Raw genomic sequence first — 19,126 nt, forward strand, 5'->3', positions numbered from 1 at the left:
ACATCATGGATGCTTACCCATCCTTTTGGTCTTGTTTTGTTTATTGTTGTAGTGTCATGATCATTGAGAAGAGAGATGTCATGACTCTTGTGTTATATAAACTTATTTAGGTGCTCTGATCCCTTTTCCTATTTGGTTCTGCCATATAAAAGACAAGAGCTGTACTCTGTTGAGAAGGCTTATGACACAAGTTCTATGTAATGTAACAGTTGTTAAGCATGACTTTGTTTTATATTTGTCCTTACATATATTGAAAAGGAAATACGTATTTGTTAGATAATATCTGCCAACTTCTTTTCAAAATGTAAATGAATAATCTTGTCAATGCAAGCTACTGTAAAGACATTTGAATGGGGGAAAAAAGCCCCCAAACACTGATTTCTCTTTGAATTAAATACACTTGTACTAAAACTGACTAGTAGGAACACATGGCAAAAACCTGGCTACACACCAGTAGTAGCATTCATTAATTCCTGCCAAAACACTAAAGATGAAAATAGCCTATTGAGCATGGAATCTAGACCTTCAATATGATAATGATAAATAATAGAATATAAAATGATTAACAGTACATCATGGAGTGTCTTGAAGAATTTACCTTGAATGAACTAGAGGAATGGACAATAATACTGGCTTATGTTGAAAACGTGTAAAGAATAATAGTAATACTTATATAACCCAAATTATTTATTAAAAGTACTTTCCAAATGTATATTCATAAAAGACAGAGCTTGGTTGATTTATCAAGTATATTCATAGATTCTGAGTTATACATCAAGGCCATGCCTCTATTAGATTCATTCACGAACACTTATGTATTGAGTACTTTGTGATATGGCTGAGGCTGTTCTAGATTTCACAATAAACAGACAAACAGGCAAACTCTCTGTCTTCATTGAAATTAAATTATATTTATGAAATAGCTTGATAAAGCAATAAATATGTAATTCACTAGTAGGTTGGATATACTGAAAAGAAAGAAAAAGATAAAGTGGGTAAGAGGACTTGGGAATGTCAGAGATGGGTAGGTTGTTTTATTTAGGGTGATCAAGAAAATATGATGCCATATTGGCAGAAACCTAGCAAAAGTGAGAGAGTGAACTTTTCTGAGTCCTGGGAAAAGACAGTTTGGGCACAAGAATCATCAAGTGCAAAAATTACAAGGGCTGGGTATATTTGGCCTGTTCAAGAAAGGAAGTCAGTGTGACAGCAGAAGAATCAATGAGCAATAGAGACAGAGAGAAGATTTGAGAACAGAGTGATGGTAGAGAGGCCAGATCAGATCATGCACAATCTTCCAATCCCATGGTTATGACTTTGGGCTGTACTCTCCGTGAGATGAGCAGTCATTTGAAGACTTTGAGTCAAGGATTGATACCATCTTTCTTAACTTTTAAAATAACTCTTTTGTCAACTTATACAATAATAGACTATAGAGCAAAGTGTAGAGGTATTAAGACCACTTATGAGCCAATTGCAACAGTTTGGATAAGGTGTGGATGGTGATGATAAGAGCAGAAGAGGTGAGAAGTAGTCAGATTCTGGGTATGCTTTGAGAAAGAGTGGACAGGAATTTCCAACAGATTGAACTAATGTGTGAGAGAAAGCAGAATCAAGGGTGACTCTAGTTTTGGGCTTCACCAATGTTGTGTCAGGTCCAGTATATTGAAGGTAATGCTCTCAGCTAGGAATACCTGAAACCCTCACCCAATCAGAATTACTGATGGAGAGACCCCACAGACATGAACACACCCTTGTAGTTCTTATTACGATCACAGGATGAACTTCACCATGAAACCATCAGGGAACTTTGAGGAACAAGATCTATTACTTACAAGTTCCATGGGGTACACTGTCTGCCTGAGGGCCACACAATGATTTCACTGGGAGAGAGAGACAGATTGAGAGAATGGATCTGGTACTCTGCCTTTATTAGGGTGCAAGGTTGGGAAGTTTATGGTTTCTGGGGTCACTCATTACTGGCTAATTTGAAGCACAAAAGCAGGAATTAGGGCATGGGAGAGTGAATGTAGGGTAACTGAATCAGTAGATTATTTAGGTCACCCAGGGTTTTTTGAAAGAGGCACTACTTGGGTGGTGATTTTACTGGTAGCTGTGTCACACAACTGGTGGTATATTTATTCAAGAGAATGTCTTTTGAGGGAAGCTGGGTGGCTCAGTGGTTGAGCATCTGCCTTCCGCCCAGGGCGAAATCCTGGAGTCCGGGATTGAGTCCCACATCGGGGTCTCTACATGGAGCTGCTTCTCCCTCTGCCTATGTCTCTGCCTCTGTGTGTGTCTCTATCATGAATAAATAAATAAAATCTTTTTAAAAAACAGAGAGAGAGAATGTATTTTGAAATGGATGCCTCAGCACTGAAGAGTTTAATGTCAACCACTTATAGTGTAACCAAATAAAAGGATGAAGATTCAATTAACTGTAGGGATAACTAGGGGAAGATCAGTCCTTCCTTTGTTGAAAATCAGTTCTGCTTCTCTGTATTGATTTGTCCTGTTCCATTTGTTTTTCTTAGTTTCTTCTTTTTTTTTTAATAAATTTATTTTTTATTGGTGTTCAATTTGCCAACATATAGAATAACACCCAGTGCTCATCCCGTCAAGTGCCCCCACCTCAGTGCCCGTCACCCAGTCACCCCCACCCCCCCCCGCCCTCCTCCCCTTCCACCACCCCTAGTTTGTTTCCCAGAGTTAGGAAGCTTTCATATTCTGTCTCCCTTTCTGATATTTCCCACACATTTTTTCTCCTTTCCCCTTTATTCCCTTTCACTATTTTTTATATTGACTTAAGTATCTATCCTTCTGCCAGGACCACACTGGTTTGATAACTGTAACCATAAAATAAGTCTTAATACTGAGTATTCTTATTTCTCCAAACTTATTCTCTTTTTGTCAAAATTGTTTTCACTACTCTGTTTTGCCTTTCCATATTTTTTTTAGAATCATCTTATCTATATTTTCAAAAAATCCTGTTGGGATTATGACAGCAATTACATTAAGCCTACCGATCTATTTGGAGAGTATTACCATTATGTTGAGTATTCTAATCCATGACCAAAGTCCATCTTTCTGTTTATTTAGATCTTTGTTTTTTCATCATCATTCTGTACTTTTCACTATACAGATTGTATACATATTTTGTTAGATTTTTACCTAAGTGTTTAGCTCTTTGGGTTACTATCCTAAGTGTTTTTATTTTTAATATCAGTTTATATTTGTTCAGTACTCAAATGTAGAAATATGAATGCCATCATCAACTCATGACAGAAAAGTTCCCTTTCTTTCTTATCTGTATGCATTTAATTTTCTTGTTTTATTGTATAGGCTAGTATTCTAATCATATGACGAATATGAATGGTGAGAATGAACATTATTAACTTGTTTTCTGTGAGAATGACAGCATTCAGTCTTCCATCAACGTTAATGGTATGTTTTCTTGTACATGCTTTTTAACAGGTGGAGGATGTTCCACTCCACTCCCAATTTACTGAGAAATTACACCATGAGTGGTTGTTAAGTACTGTCAAATGCTTGCTCTGCATCAATTGATATCATTATGTACTTTTGCTTTTTTTTAAACCTTCATTTGCAGATTACTTTGAAACATCTTTAGAATATTGATTCATTCTTGCATTCCTGGAATGAATTCTGCTTGATGTTAGTATGTTATTCCTTTTATATGTTGTGAGATTCAATTTGCTAATATTTTGTTGATAATTTTTGGGTCTATGTTCATGAAGGATATTCTTCAAAAGTTTTCTTATATTTCTTCTGTCTGGTTTTGATATCAGAATAATGCTGACTTTATAACATGACTTGGGAGCTGACATCTTCTGGAAGAGATTATATAGAATTAGTGTTATTCTTTCCTTAAATATTTGGCATGATTACATTTTAAAAGATTATTCTGGCAGAATGCACTGAGAAGATGTTCAAGCAAAATTGAATCAGAAAGGCATCTATTGAAGTTATTTTCCTAAGAGATAAAGGTGTCCTGGACAATTGACAAATAATAGGGATGGAAATAAATGACTATGTGTAGATATGATACCTAGAACACATGCTGGCCCATAGTAGATGGTCACTTTAAGTTTCTTCTCCATTTTCCCTTAGCTGAATTTTCCTGGAAGAAATATAAATAAATCAGATGAATCTCTAGAATAAAGGTCAGCAAACTATGTCCTGTGGGCTGCATGTTTCTGTAAATGAATTTTCAGTGGATCACAACCACACCCATTTTATACATATGGCCTTTGGTTACTTTTGCACTATGATAGTAGAATTGAGTGGTTGCAACAGAGACCATAAGGCTCATATGCCTAAAATATTTATTATTCACCTTTCTGTAAAAGGAAGTACCAATCCTGCTGTAAACAAGTCTAAAAATGTGATAAAAGTTGTTAACTTATGTGCAGAGGTTTTCAGTAGAAATTTTTCCCTCAGAATAGAAGCTGACATCTTTACAATTATTTCTCACAATGACCTATACCAATACACTTTCCCCCTTGCATCCTTGCCCTCATACCTCTCTGACCTCAATACTTATTACTGTTGCATCATGCTGCCCATGCCAACCTCCTTAGTCTTCTCCAAACATTTAGACACTTTTTCTTCTTGGGACCTTTCTCTGGACATTTCCTCTGGCTATAATTTTCTTCCCCAAAATGTCCTCATGACTTGCCCCTCACTCCCTTCCATTCTCTGCTCCAGTCACCTTCCTCATCCCTTCATGAGGTCCACTCTGATCATCCTATTGTCCTTAGACTTCAGGAACTCTAAACTAATCTCTAAAACTTTGACAACGTCCAAATCTCTAGAACATTTAAGTTCCCATAAACGCTTAACAAATTATAATAAAAATGCTCTTTACATGGATGCTTAGATTGTACCATCCCCTAGTATAAGTATAGCCATTTCAAATTGTTTAAAATTCTCCTTTGCTGCACAAAACCTAATTCTTCCAGTAGTATGGAACGGCTCTAATATGAGTTGAGGTTGGTGAACATATACTTAGATAGTAGTCTTGAATGTCTCCTTATTGTCTCTTCTAAAATTATTCTACTGGGAGCTGAAAATATGAATTGAACTAGTATTTAAGGAAAACTTAGTTCAAAATGCCAAAGGGATCAGTGATAGCTTTTTTTTTTTTTTTTTTTTTTTTTTTGTGCCAAGGGACTATTCTTTCAGGTGATGCCTGACACAAAATTGGCTCACCTGGGCAATTAGCTTTCCTTCACAGAAGTTATCACATTAGGAAAAGCGTCATCCCTACCACCTCATTCCTTAATTCTACACATGCACCATCTCCTTTAGATAAATGTCATTCTTATCCTGTGAAGTGTAAAAACAACCATGATGTTTGTATCTGAGAATTCCAATCGAGAAATGACAAGAAAGCAGAATGGAAGATTTGAGAAAAATAAATCATAATTTCATTATCTCAGTTTGGAGTTAAAGTTCAGGAGGGCAAACCATCTAATACAATGTCAGTCTCAGAAAAAAAATGATGGAGTGAAATTTTTGCTTTCATGATGGCATCACTTTTTTCTACCAGCTAGTCTATTTTGTTTAAATTGTGTATTAAAATATTCAGAAAAATGTAAAAGAGTCTAAACCATTTAAGAAAGAAAAACACTGGGATATCTTTCAAGAAGCCAAACTATAAAATGCAAAATAAATCGAATAGAATTTTTTCAGTTAATCTATGTAAACTAACTTATACTTCTTGAAAGAGAAAATGAAAGAAAAAAAAAAAAAGAGTAGCTGGTTGCTAGGGTGACCGTGTCCTGATTGGAACAGACAGGGTCATGGGTTCTGATGTCATTGAAGCAAGTCAGGCCATGACTGTGTTTTCTCTCATCTGCTTGGAAACAGGAAGAAGACAAAGTCAGGACAGGCTGAAAGGATATTAATTAAAGCATCCCACAGAGCAGAGGATAATGTACAGCAGGAACTCAAGTATTTTTCTAGAGAATTGTTTGGATAGGTAATATAATAATGCTGTGCATTCATAAGCACACTACAGTTTACAAACACTCCATTGCCTCTCATATGCCTGTAACCTCCCAAAGTTATTCAATTCTCAAACATCTTCCAGTGTCCCGTGTCTAAGAGCTCTTCTGCCTTCTGTCTTTCAAAGCAAGATCATCTCTCCCTTCCTAATATTTTTCATAGCTTTCTCCTTCCTTTCCATTCCCACTTCCATTTACCATATACCAAAGCTTCATCGGTTCCATTTTGGATTTTGGCAGCAGATTGCTAACTGGTTTCCTTGACCCCAGTCCCCTTCCCACCCCGATTGTAATCTCTCTCTTCCATTTCCATTAGATTTAAATTATGTTAGATAACACACAGGTATTGTTTAGGGCAGTGCCTGGGTTGAATAAATGTTTATTATTATTTTTATTATTCTACTTAGCAAACAGATCAGACAGCATTTCCTGTAAAAAGACTAACGACCGCTTTGGCTATATGCATATGTGTACAGACATTGTAGTCATATGTATATATTCATTTGTAAATACACATATATACATATAGAGAGAGAGGCAGAGGCTCTTAAACAGCCCATTCATTAGCTTGAGTGAGTTTGAATACTGTGAAATATATGCATCCATGCACATATACATTTTCATTTTTATTCATGAGTAGCCTCAAACCTACCCCAACCACAGTTGCAGTTTCAAACCCTAACTAGAACTTATAGCTCCAACCTTAGCCCCAGTGTCCACCTACATCACAGCACCAACCCTGAATCTTAAACCTCACGTGACTTCTGCTGTAAGTCCATAGAATTCCATCCAGCATTAAAGGATCTGCATGATCAGCCTTGCCTCTGTACCCAACCTGATCTACTCAAAACACAACTTCCTACGCCCGTGATGCTTTTTGCCTCTTCCTTCTGTGCACATTTTCTCTCTCTGCACCCATTACTTTGCTCAGGCTCTTCTTCCACCCCTGAGTGGAACCACTTTCTGCTCCCCTTTGTTTGAACCTGTGAGATTGACCCCAACTGCTCCCCTCCCATGGAAACTTCTCTTACTTCAGTTGATACTCTCTTGCTTTTTCCTTTCTTTGATGAAAATCCACCATTTGTGTTAGGAGTATGATATTGTTTATTATTTACACACTGGTGACAGGACATGGGATATATTCTAAATAACCAGACCTGAACTGAATGACTAGAACTGGTATGTGAAGAAATGAGTAAATATAGAAAGATAAGGTGAGGACCTTGAGTGATCATTTGCTTAAAGCCTTATGAACACATTCCCAACTTAACTGGTAACTCAACTAGGCCAAAAAGAATTATTATTCTATCACCCACTGTACACATGGAATTCTATATGGAATCAAATAGTTATGAAGCAGAAATCTTTCTAAATGCCAAGAACTAGGGAAGCATTTTACCCACATCAAATTATTTCAACCTAATGGTAACCCCACAATATACTATTATCATTATTATTACACTATTTTTATACCAACTTAGCAGATGAAAGAACCAAGTCTTTTTTTTTTTAATTTTTTAAAATTTACTTATGATAGTCACAAAGAGAGAGAGAGAGGGAGGCAGAAACATACGCAGAGGGAGAAGCAGGCTCCATGCACCGGGAGCCCGACGTGGGATTGGATCCCAGGTCTCCAGGATCGCACCCTGGGCCAAAGGCAGGCGCTAAACCGCTGCACCACCAAGGGATCCCTATGAGAACCAAGTCTTAAAGAGAAATGTATTCAATGTCACACATTTAACAAGTGGTGAGGCCAGGACTAAATCCTCAGTTTACTGACTTCAAGATCTATGCTTCCTATTTCTACACCTTCCTTGATGCGCAAACAACAAGAACCCTGCTTTCCATTCATATATTTGTTTTACTGTAAATTCAATCATTGATTTTTTTTTTTAATTGGCCTGGAAACACCTGGCCAATGATGCAGAGGGGCTTAATGAAAACAGAGATGCCTGGAGATGCTTGCTTTGGGTTAGCCTGATTCACATCAGCTTCAGTGACAAGTTCTGGCTAGTTGTTCTCCTGCAGAAGGCTCTTTTGCCACCTTTTATTATCCTGAATCCCATTACTTATTAAATAGGATGCTTCTTTCTGAACATTTTGATCTTATAGTGTTCTGTGAACATAAAAAATATATGTTATTTTGACTGATTTTTTAATCTACTGATCCTGGAGGTAGGAAAGATAGAAAGGAATATATGTGATTCCAATATTTTGAGGAAAGCCCAGATAGATTCAGAAATGTTCCAGTATTCAGAGAAAGTGCTAACTGCCATGAAATCCTCCATGCTCACAAAAATACTATGTGAAACCTAGCAAGATTAGAACTGGGAAAAATGATTAAAGGGCAGGATGAGAGAACTCTTGTGTTTTTATTTTTATTTTTATTTTTTTACACTTAAGCTTGAGTAGAAAATATAGCCCCTTTGACCTAAGATGATGGCATCAAGAACCTTCCCCTTTTTAGCAGCCCTCAAAGGAAGACAGAGAGTAGGAAGGATAGGCTTGGTGTGGAAGGCTATTTTGCTACTGATATTGTTTAAAATTGCTGGTGCACAGTAATAATAAAAACCAGTGCTATTTTTAGTAAGGTTTACTATTATTTTTAATTCTCTGCAGATGATATACCCCCTTGTTGCCTTTCAGGGACAGCTCACTCTCCCTAATCCCCCCACCATATGCCACTGCCTGCTTAATGCTAGGAGAGGTCAGGACCTCAATATCATGTCCCAAGATTATTTGAACAAGCAGTTCTACATCTTCTGTACTACACAAGAGAACCCAAGGGAGCCACATACAACAAAAGGGCCCAGTATGGATAACAAAAGCATGGAATTCTGTAATATTTAATATATATTGATTTTAAAAAGTATTTAGAAATAACTTGCCATCAAAAATTCTAGAGTAAATGTCCCAGGATTCCAATATCTTCTTATAAGTCACATTATAATTGAGTCTGCTTTTAGACACTGGAATATATGGAAACATCATTGGCAAAGGATAGAGGCAAGAAAGAATTGGTAGAAGGAAAGGTTAATTGCCTATTTCTCTTAATAGAATGATTCATAAAATTTAGGGAGAGAGAATGTGAACATAGCAACACCTCACAACCCCGTGCACTGTTTCTGATCAAAATTAATGAGTTGTGATCAAGTTGGATAAACGAGTAGCTAGCTAATTAAGAAAAAAAAAAGTTTTGACTGTTCCTTCCAAGTTGGAAAATGCATCTACTTAAAGTACAACAAGTCTATCCAAGAAACTGTCAGCTGGGATTATCAGGATGGCCTCTCAAGACTTGACCCATTGCCCGGGAGGCCAATGCATGACCTTGATCTCTGTGGTAAAACAATATCTATAAATAATGCATTAAGCATTTTCACATGCAGGCTGAGTAACATTCTTCATATTTGCTCATGAATTCACGCTGCTTCTTATGATGCTTCAGTTTTCTGTATAGTAACCTTTAAAAGGTGATTACACGCTCTCCTTTAAAATGAGAGCATAGTACCTGTGAATTCCAATATAAAGCCCAGGGCTGTGAACTGTCAGAGAAAAAAGAAAAATAACATTTCTCTAACATCAAGTTAAATGTTTGACAAATTTGTTTTGATAAAAATATTTTACCTTTTCACTGCTTTATATGCAAAATGAATTAGTGCCAGTCCGAGTAGAGTCATTTTTTGCATATTTTTCTCAGATGGTTCCCACTTAGTAGGGCATTCTGAGGCTCTGGATTAGCTGACCAAGAATATTTTACAGAAACTGGTTTTGTCTCCCTCTAAGTCCTCAGCAAATCTGCAGATTTACACAAACACAATGAAAAGAGGTCCTCATTATAACAGGAGCTTTTAGATTGGTTTGGTTTTCCTTCCAATCATTCTATTCACAATTAGTGGGCAATACACATAAGGCTCTCAGTTTGCATCTGACCATCTCTGTCTATAAAATCCAGATTAATGTTGCATAAAAGCATAGCCAATCTGCTGGAAGAAGCATAGAATTTGAAAAAACAGAAGCAACTGGCATGGCTGACTTCCTTTCTTTCTCAGAAATACACGTTTACCTTCTCACTTAAGCTTAGATTTTTGGCCCAACCAATTTCCTTTTGTAATTAAACTATATCTGAAAAACAGTAACAAAGAAACAAACCAGTAGACCACTCCTCCCCCACCCCCAGCAAAAATCCCCATAATGCCTGAGCTTTCAATATTGTTTAACATATATTTTTTTCCTTACCACCTTTAATTGTATATCAGCTTTTCTGAATGAATCTTGTACAAGATGAACGGATTTTATTTGCATGTTTTATTCCATATTATTCTGGACAAGAAAAGGTTGTGTGTGGGGGTAGGGGAGACAGTAAATGGATTCCCAAACTGGGGTATTACTGCCATCTAGTGTGATGTGCCGTAACCCAGAGGGGAGGGAAAAAAATATCTAGGAGACAATTCTATTTGAGATTGTGGAGGTTTACAGGAAGGAGAGGGCATAACTGGGAAGAAATACCCACCAAACCAGTGCATTCACCATGTAATGAATTCCTTGCTACAAAAGCTTTCATATATGTGGTCAAACAATACAAAATAGTCTATTTCTTCCAGCAAAATGAAAGAACTCTGGTCAAGTCTAAAAGCAAGTTCTTTATGAGAAGGCACATTCCAACTGTAAAGGTTGTTAAACAGCAGGCATGATTTGTTCAAAGGGTGAATATCCATATCCCCTGAAAACAGTCCAGATTCTCCTACATCCATAGCTTTCTGTAAGGATGGCCATGTTTGCACACCGCTAGGCAGACAGTTTTGGTGGAATCTTGGTTTCCTTTTGAGCCCTCAGCTTCCATGAAAAGAAAATAATATTTGCCACTCATTTCCATAAGCAGCTCATAATATATCTGCTGCTGACAGATATTTGACATTGGTGAAGACTCAGAGGATTCTCAGCTAAACCTAACCACAAAACAGAGGACATGATACACAAAACTCTGGCCAAAGATTTTTATTTATTTTTCCTTTACATAGTACAAAAGTATACAAAAAAAGTCAAGAGGGAAGAAATACTGTCTTTCTATAACCTTCCATAATTCTCCCTTTTCACAATTTTGTCCAGTTCTGGTACAGATTAAATCAGGTGTTAGTGGTGGCCTTTGAGGCTGATATCCAGCACCATTTCTTTTACTATTATAGGACAAATAATCAATTCTTTATTTCACTAGCTACCTCACCCCTGTTAACATATACACATATCCCTTCCATCACATCCTGCAGGAAGGTGTGACCTCAAAACCTAGGGACTTTGGTGCCCTGGCTATATTTAGAGATTTTTGACTTTAAAAGCTCAAAGGGGAAAAACCTATAGGGATAGCAGGAGCTAATTTGGAGAATTGTTAAGTGTAAAATCTAAGCTCAGAAGAATTTTAAGTCATTATCTATGTCAAAGTAACCTAGCATTACAGAGCCTTTCTGCTGGTTTAAAAAGTGACCTGTAGCTCCAGGTATCTCAGATAAAAAGAGCACTGCTCTTCCCACACAGGGCCAAGACATTCAGAAGGTAGGATGCTCATTGCTAACCATGCTCTTGAGAGAAGAACTCTAGGTAGGAGGACATGATGACCCCATAGCCCAGACTAGCATAATCTCCAGCTTCTCAGGCCACCTTTTGAATAGAAAAATATAAATGGGATTGTTTCTAGAGCTCTTCCCAGGTTTTCAAAATCATCTGTGCTTGAGAGGGGGATTCAGGTAAATGTTCTGCTGGTGCTCTCCTCACATGTCAATTAGGAAAGCAATAGGATGAAGAGTTGCTCCCTAGAGAAAGAAGACATGCAGAGATGGGGTGTGAGGCTGATGCATGTTTCATAATACACATAACATGGGGGATCTGATTTAATTGGCTCCCGGTATCATTTACAAGAGTGGCATAGAGATGAAGCAACTTTTGTCAGCCACAGAGAAACACAGATAGAACTGTTGTCTTGGGTCATGTTATCCAATGATCTGCCCTTTGTTTCGATTCAGTATATTGTATAGTTGAATATAAAAGTAAATCAGTTAATTTATCATTAAACATAGATCAGAAACAAATAACATCTTAACCTTCGCACAGAATTCAAGTTGACCTGCTTCATCAGAGACTCTTGGATTGAAAATTGAGCCCCCTGAAAAAAATTGTACCCCTTGCTCTCTGGAGCCAAAGCCCAGATTCCCCTGCTTCCTCATTTCATTTTTCCTGCCGCTCTGTATTTGTACGTTTGCATCTGACATGAATAATGTTACAACCTGGAGAAAACACAGCCCTCTGGTAAGGCACTCACCCAGCTTTTCTAGGATTAATCACAGACTAAAACCCTAAATAACATACTGATATATTAACTCCATTAAAATCTAATTCAGTGGCAATAACTTTTAGAAAGCCAACAAAGGGCTTAAGAAGAACAAAGTGAGAAAACACTAAAAAAAGGTAAATCAATGTTCGGTCTGAAAGTAAATCAGAATTAAAGACAAGAGTATGAATTAAAAGAAACCAGTCTTGAGTCTCAATCCTTACCACAAACTCATATATTCTTGCGAGGTTTACCTTTGAATCTACACATAAATTTAAGCAAGTAATATTGATGAGCCCTCAACTGACGACAGGCTCACACATGGTAGGATGCCCTATTCAAAATCTAGGAAATATAACATTGCCAAATGGATTCCATTTCCACTTTCAAAGACCCTTACCTAATGGTTTCATTGTGGATAGCTGTTACTTAACTCTTTTGAAGGCTTCTACATGGAGGACAGCCTTCTAGATTGGGGCACGAAGAAGTAGAGGAAATCAAGTATGTCTCAGCTGTCGTAGAAGTTGCCAGGATAAAGAACACGTGGAATAGCACTGAAAAAAATCCCAAGAGGGCAGACAACAAGACATTCATTTGAGAAAGTACAAAGAAAGGTGTGAGGACATAGGGAGAAGACAGCTATCTCTCAGGCAAGCCGAGAAGCCTGGACCACCATCTCCCTCACAGCCCTCGGAAGGGAACAAACCTGCTGATATCTTGATCTTAGGCATCCACCCTCTAGCACTGAGATGATACATTTGTGTTATCTGAGCCACTCATTTTGTAGAACATTGTTACAGCAGCCCTAGAAAGCAAATACAAATTCTGGATCTGTAGGATTTAGGTCTGATGTATAAAATGCAGACTGGGATTACACCAGGGACCAGGAGAAAGACATTCCAGGAGGCTGGGCCAGGATGAGCAAAGGTACTAGGTGGGCAGTCACGGTGCACTTCTGAGTACTGACTCACATGGCCAGAGGTGCTACTCATGTCATTCCTATGGCTCAAAAAAGTTGCCATTCTTACTAGTTCAATCCTAATTTTATAGGAGACAGAAAACATCCAATCCCCAATTATTTTCCACTGGAAATGCTATTCCTCCCAATTTTATATTTAAAAGAGTTTTGAACACAGACCAAAAAAAGATGAAAAAAGAAATGCGTAATGTAGATATTTCTGAAAATGGTTTTTCTCATTGTATATAGTTTTGGGTTGGACCCAGCTCACATCAAACTTCTAGAAAAAAAAAAGAAATTCTGTAAGATAGTATTTTTAAAGACTTCATTTTTAAAGTAATCTCTACACCCACTGTGTGGCCTCAAAATTACGACCACAAGATCAAGCGTTGCATACTCTATACCAACCGAACCAGCCAGGCCCCCCAAGATAGATGGTATTTGATTTCATTTAGCTGCTGCCTCTGTTATACATTTCATCAAGAAACAAAGATTAGGGGTTCCCAGGGAGGCTCAGTTGGTTGAGCATCTGCCTTCAGCTCAGATCTTGATCCCAGGATCCTGGGATCTCCCAGCTTTGGGATCTCTGTTCAGCGGGGAGCCTGCTTCTCCCTCTCCCTCTGCCACTCCCCTCTACTCATCTACTTTCTCTCTCTTAAATAAATAATGTCTTCAGAAAAAAAAATGAACAAAAATTAACATATATATTAAATGTGACAAAACTGAAAGACTAGAAGAATATGGCACATTTTTTGGTACCACAAATTGCCCATGTCCATACGCATATATGTGTGTGTGAACTTGTAAACCTGCACTCATTTTCCATGGTCTGATGAATTTAGTCTCTGATGCTACCAAATACTAGTTTGCAAATCTGCTGCACAGTGAGTGCAATGAAAGAGCATTGTGTAAGACTCACGTAGTGATTCAAGTTCTCACTGGCAGGTAATTAGCAGACCGAAGGGGAAAAACTAGTATCTAAGACCTCATTCCACAGAAAGAACTTAAAAATGTGCTTTGTTGGGTCCCTTGAGACTTTGCTGAATGCTTTAGAGAAGGAAAGAAACAGACTACATTGGCCTCTGTCTTATTCTCTACTTCTCCCTTACTAGTTGACTCACTATCCTTGAGATAGCTGGTGCGCTGTCATGTGCATCAGGATTCAGATCACCAAAAATTCCTTTAAACTATCCTTTGTGTTTTAATCTGACAACTAATATTTGAGAACGACTCTTACAAAGCATCATGGTGACAATAATTTTAAAGGCAGCGTTGCAAGTTAGTGGAAATTGCACACTAGCATAAAATTTTCTATGAAATTCCCAGTATGTTTATTGGGATGTAAATAATATTTGAATCAATACTTGAAGAGAGGAATTATCTCCATCTAGGGATGTCAATAGGAAGGTATTTCATTTCACTGGTGTCACTGAGGCCGGATCTTAGAGAATGGCAAGAATTGGACTTGCAGAAATTCAGAAGCTTTTAGGCTAAGAGAATAGCATGAATCATGGATGGAGATAATGTAGCAAAAATTGATATTGAGAAGCAGAGACATTTTTCATACTACTATGAATTGGGCAAGAATTAACTGGGAACAGAGGTACCTGGGTGGCTCAGTCGATTGTGCATCCAACCCTTGATTTTGGCTCATATCATGATCTCAGGGTCATGGAATTGAGCCCCATGTTTGGCTTTGCACTCAGCACGGTCTGCTTGTCTCTCTCTGTTCCTCACCCCTCGCCCCACTCGTGTTCTGTCAAATAAAAAAATAAAATCTTTCTTAAAAAAGAATTAATTGGGACTAAATCACAAGTAGTCTAAGGGAATCTGACACCTTTTTTCAGCCCAAACTATTAAAAATTATTGATACAAAATGTTCATTTAACATTGCAAACATAGGGAGAGGCTGCAGGTTGGTAATCAAAGTTTCAATGAGGATTTGTACCTGGGGAATGACAGGGAAAAGGAGATACAAGAGCTGAAACAGAACTGACATGGCTCATCCATAGAATGAATGTGAACATCATGAACATTGAACGAATGTGACAAAAGAAGTGAGTGGCCTCAGAAATTCCAGGCTGTAAGTCCAAGTGAAGGCAAATCTCAGGGAGAAAAGACAGTGGAAAAGGCAGAGTGGAGCACTCCCCTTCTTGCTCATAAATGTGTTAGTGAAGTAATTCAGTTTTCCTCTCAGAGCAGGTCTGAGACCTGGAGGGGTAGAGAAGTCAATAGTATTGGTCTAACTAGAAGCACCACAGCTCAAGTGACAGAGAAGGTGAGGTGTTTTCCACTGTCCCCAGGAGGACTCATAATATACATTTAAAATGGATACAATGGAAAAAAAGATGGCCAAGGACAAAACCTTCCTTGACACTCAGACTTTGACACTCTCCCAGCCGTGCCCATTTCTGTCACTGTCATGTCTTCATGCTCAACTACTCAAGCCAGACATCTGGAAGCCATCATTAGCACTCTCAACTCCTTTGCTTGACAACTTCAATCTATCTCCAAATCTATTGATTTAATCTCAAAATTGTGTCTTGGATATGTCTGCTTTTCTCATCTCCAAGCCACCATATGGACCAGGTCCAGGCCACCATCATGTCTCACCTGAAACTGAAGTCATCTACTTACTGGCCTTCTTGCTTCTATTCTTGCTTCTCTACCATCAGTTCACCACACAACAGCAAGGAAGATTTTTTTTTAAATATAGGGTGAATTGTGTCACCTCCTGCTTAAAAGTGTCTAAAAATCAGCCTCCAAATTCTAACCACAGCTTGCCAGGCCCTCAGTTGTCATGGTCCAGCCCTGCTCATGTCTGTTTCTCCTATCACACTCCCTACCATTCGCTCCTATATAACCTCACTGGCTTCCTTTTACTCTTCTTAATGCCAAGATCCTGCCAGTCTATGGGTCTGGCACTTTCTACTCCCTTTGCTTTGAATGCTTTGTTATGGATCTTTACAACACCAGATCTTTCCAGTAATTCCCATCTTCAATTCAAATATCATTTCCTCAGAAAGATTCCCTTTACTTCATCATCAAAAGTAGTCCCATGTCCCACCTCTCATTCACTCTATTATGTCACCTACTTTACTGTTTTAAAGTACTTACATTATGTTTGTTGGGGAACAGCATCAAAGAGATGTGGTCTCTTTCAAAGAGATGTGGCCAGTTGACTCATTAGCTGGGCCTGGGCCCTTGGAGACTGTTTACCCTCCCTGTCCTGGGGATGTAGGTTCCCCTTGCCTCTCCTGCTCCCAGAGGCTGCTCCAGGGACCCAACCTTGAGTTGGTGAGGTGGTGTGAACACCTGCATGGTACACATGACTGAGCCCAGTTAGGATCTCTCTATAAACTTTTAAGATTTGTCAAATAGGTACAGGGATCCATTGGTCTCACTGGTGCCCATTGAAGTTCCCTTTGCTTATTAAAATTGATACCTGCCAACCTGAAGAGGGCCTTTCTCCTTCTTGGGTCTCCCTCTCCCCTTCTCATAATGGGGCAAGTTTCAGATCACTCCCAGGAAGCTCCCAAGATGGTTGTGAACCAACAGTGTTAAGGTATCTTATTGGTGTTCATGTTTTGTGTTTATTAGTCTCCCCATTAATTCTCCTCCTCACTTTCACAGCATACTGGAGACTAAATTGCATGAAAGCAAGGGCCTTTGCTGCCCTGCTCCTAAAATGTTGATGTAGCATTGCAAAGAACAATATACGATGGATAGATCTGACTACAGCTATCTGGACTGAGGTGCAGCCAAGGGAGAGAGACTTGGGCATGCACGCAGACCGGTGGGGAGGAAACCCAAGGAGAAGGAGGTATAGAGAGACGTTGGTAGAATAAGGCTTCATGCAAGGGGGTAAAGAACTTACTAAGTGTAGGGATTTATCTCGAGAGGACAAGATCCAGATCTTTCTGGAATGTGGGAGGTACACCCGCCTTTCCTTAGGAATCCGCTATCCATTAACAAAAGGGATTGACTAATTTTGCTGCACTTGCAAACAATGTTTTGGCCAAAAGGAAGTTTCCTGTTTCCTGTTGACTGGCTCTATATGTCAGATGCCCTGAGCATTGGCCCCCAAATTCCCAATATCTAGTTAAGAACTAATCATAGCAGAGATGATTTTACCTCTTCCTTAATGGCAACTTTACACAGAACACATGCAGAGTTCACCAGCCTAATCCACCTATGGCCAAGGGTATGAGTTTAATAAGTGAATTATAGGATTTTATTTTGATGGAAACTTAAAAATCATATGGGCTATACTATATAACCATACTATATATTACAAATGAAGAAAAAGGTTCAAGAGTCTGGCTAAGGCTAACACACTCGCTTCTGATTCCTAATTTAAGGCTGTTCCCACACATCATGTCTTGAAGAAAAAGCCAAAATCTTTGCTGTTATCTGCTCCTCTTCCTTCTCTACCCCAAGGAAGGTCCCAAAGTGCTACATAAGCTGGCACAAATCATGGTGGAAATCACTTTTGTGGAGGTCTGCCAAGTGACTTGAGTGTTTCCCTTCCAATTCAGCCAAACCCAAGGAAATTCCTTTCCAAGTTTCCCAGACCTTGGTCTTTTTTCTTGGTGCACAGATCATACAGTTTCCAAGGCTGCTCAGAACACATCCTCCAGTGCAAGCACAAAACACTGGCAGGATGGTGTGGCCCATCTATCTGTGTGTTCAGGGCAGTAATGACACTCCCTGATTCATTTTTCATGCTAAACTCTGCTTTTAGGTTTTCAGACATGCCAATCCCCTTCCTTCTCAGGAGTTGTGGTTATGCATGGGGTAGATGCGACATTTAAACATTTCACTCATTCATTTCGTTTGTCACCTGTGCAGAATCTTTGGGAGATCAAGGCTTCTTTCTGAGCTCTGGGAAGTGGCTCCCTTCTCCAGGGAAACGCATCAAAGACAAAAGTCCCCTCCTCCACAAATAACCAAAGAAATCCGAATAGAGGCAGAGAATGAAATGGGAAAGCGAGGTGCTGCTGAGTGCATCAGCCATGTGTGTGTTTTCAGAGCGCTCCAGCTCCTGCTTTGTCTTCTCTCTGGTGGCGGCTTTACACACCGTTGACTAACGCAGCAGAGTGACACCGGAGTGTGATGGACTGGGCTGTCCGATTTGTCAACTTTCAATTGCCTGCTGGAAAAGCAGAGTTGTTTGTCCCTTCTACTGCCCACGGCCTCCTCTGCTCTTCCTACCCCTCTCAGAATACACGCATTTCTGATCATCTTAGGGATCCTTGCTGACTCTTTCTTGTGGTGTTTTGTCTGCTAGAATCTGATTGAAAAATACTACTGTTCCTCTCCCACCCCCACCTTGGCCCCCAGAAAACTGGCAGTCTTGACACTTTTCTGACATTTCTAAACAACCCAGGCTCTTCCTGCCAACTCCCAGTTGCTCCCTAAACCTTTTTAATCCTGTAGAATGCAAACTAATCTACAGAGAGAAAGGCGCCAGGCCTGGTCTGGCAGCTGGAGCTAGGAATGTCAGAGTGAGGAAAATGATAAATACACCTGCCACAGAGAAAGAGGGAGACACGGCCAGGCTCAGCGCTGCAATGAGGTTATTTAATGTACGGAGATAGGCAGGACACTCACCAGTACCCTCGAGTGCAAACTGCATAGAGGTGATTTGTTCAGAAAGAAAAATGACAGCTATTAATAATGTGCACGGTCTGGAAGTGGCCATGTTGAGGAAGACAGGGAGATAAAGGAGCAGAAACCCTCCTGCATCCCCTCAGACCACTCTCTGCTGCTTCTTCTTTTTTTTTTTTAATAATAAATTTATTTTTTATTGGTGTTCAA

General features: G+C 39.0%; 1 long non-coding RNA gene across 2 annotated transcripts in view; it reads right to left on the minus strand.

Annotated features, from left to right (window-relative positions):
• The window catches only part of LOC112659757 (uncharacterized), a 65,268-nt gene extending 46,835 nt beyond the window's left edge, over window positions 1-18,433 (minus strand). The window contains exons 1-6 of one of the 2 annotated variants that reach the window (XR_004812269.2): window positions 18,150-18,433; window positions 14,914-15,062; window positions 12,749-12,902; window positions 9,654-9,824; window positions 4,070-4,141; window positions 3,074-3,851 (exon numbers count right to left, since the gene is read on the minus strand). This is a non-coding gene — a long non-coding RNA (uncharacterized LOC112659757). Of the gene's footprint in view, window positions 1-3,073; window positions 3,852-4,069; window positions 4,142-9,653; window positions 9,825-12,748; window positions 12,903-14,913; window positions 15,063-18,149 lie in introns of those variants that run through there. The other variant, XR_007408384.1, reaches the window with a different exon arrangement.
• Between the last annotated feature and the right edge of the window lie 693 nt (window positions 18,434-19,126).

Source organism: Canis lupus, chromosome 35 (assembly GCF_003254725.2).
Source record: "Canis lupus dingo isolate Sandy chromosome 35, ASM325472v2, whole genome shotgun sequence".
Lineage (NCBI taxonomy): Eukaryota > Metazoa > Chordata > Mammalia > Carnivora > Canidae > Canis > Canis lupus.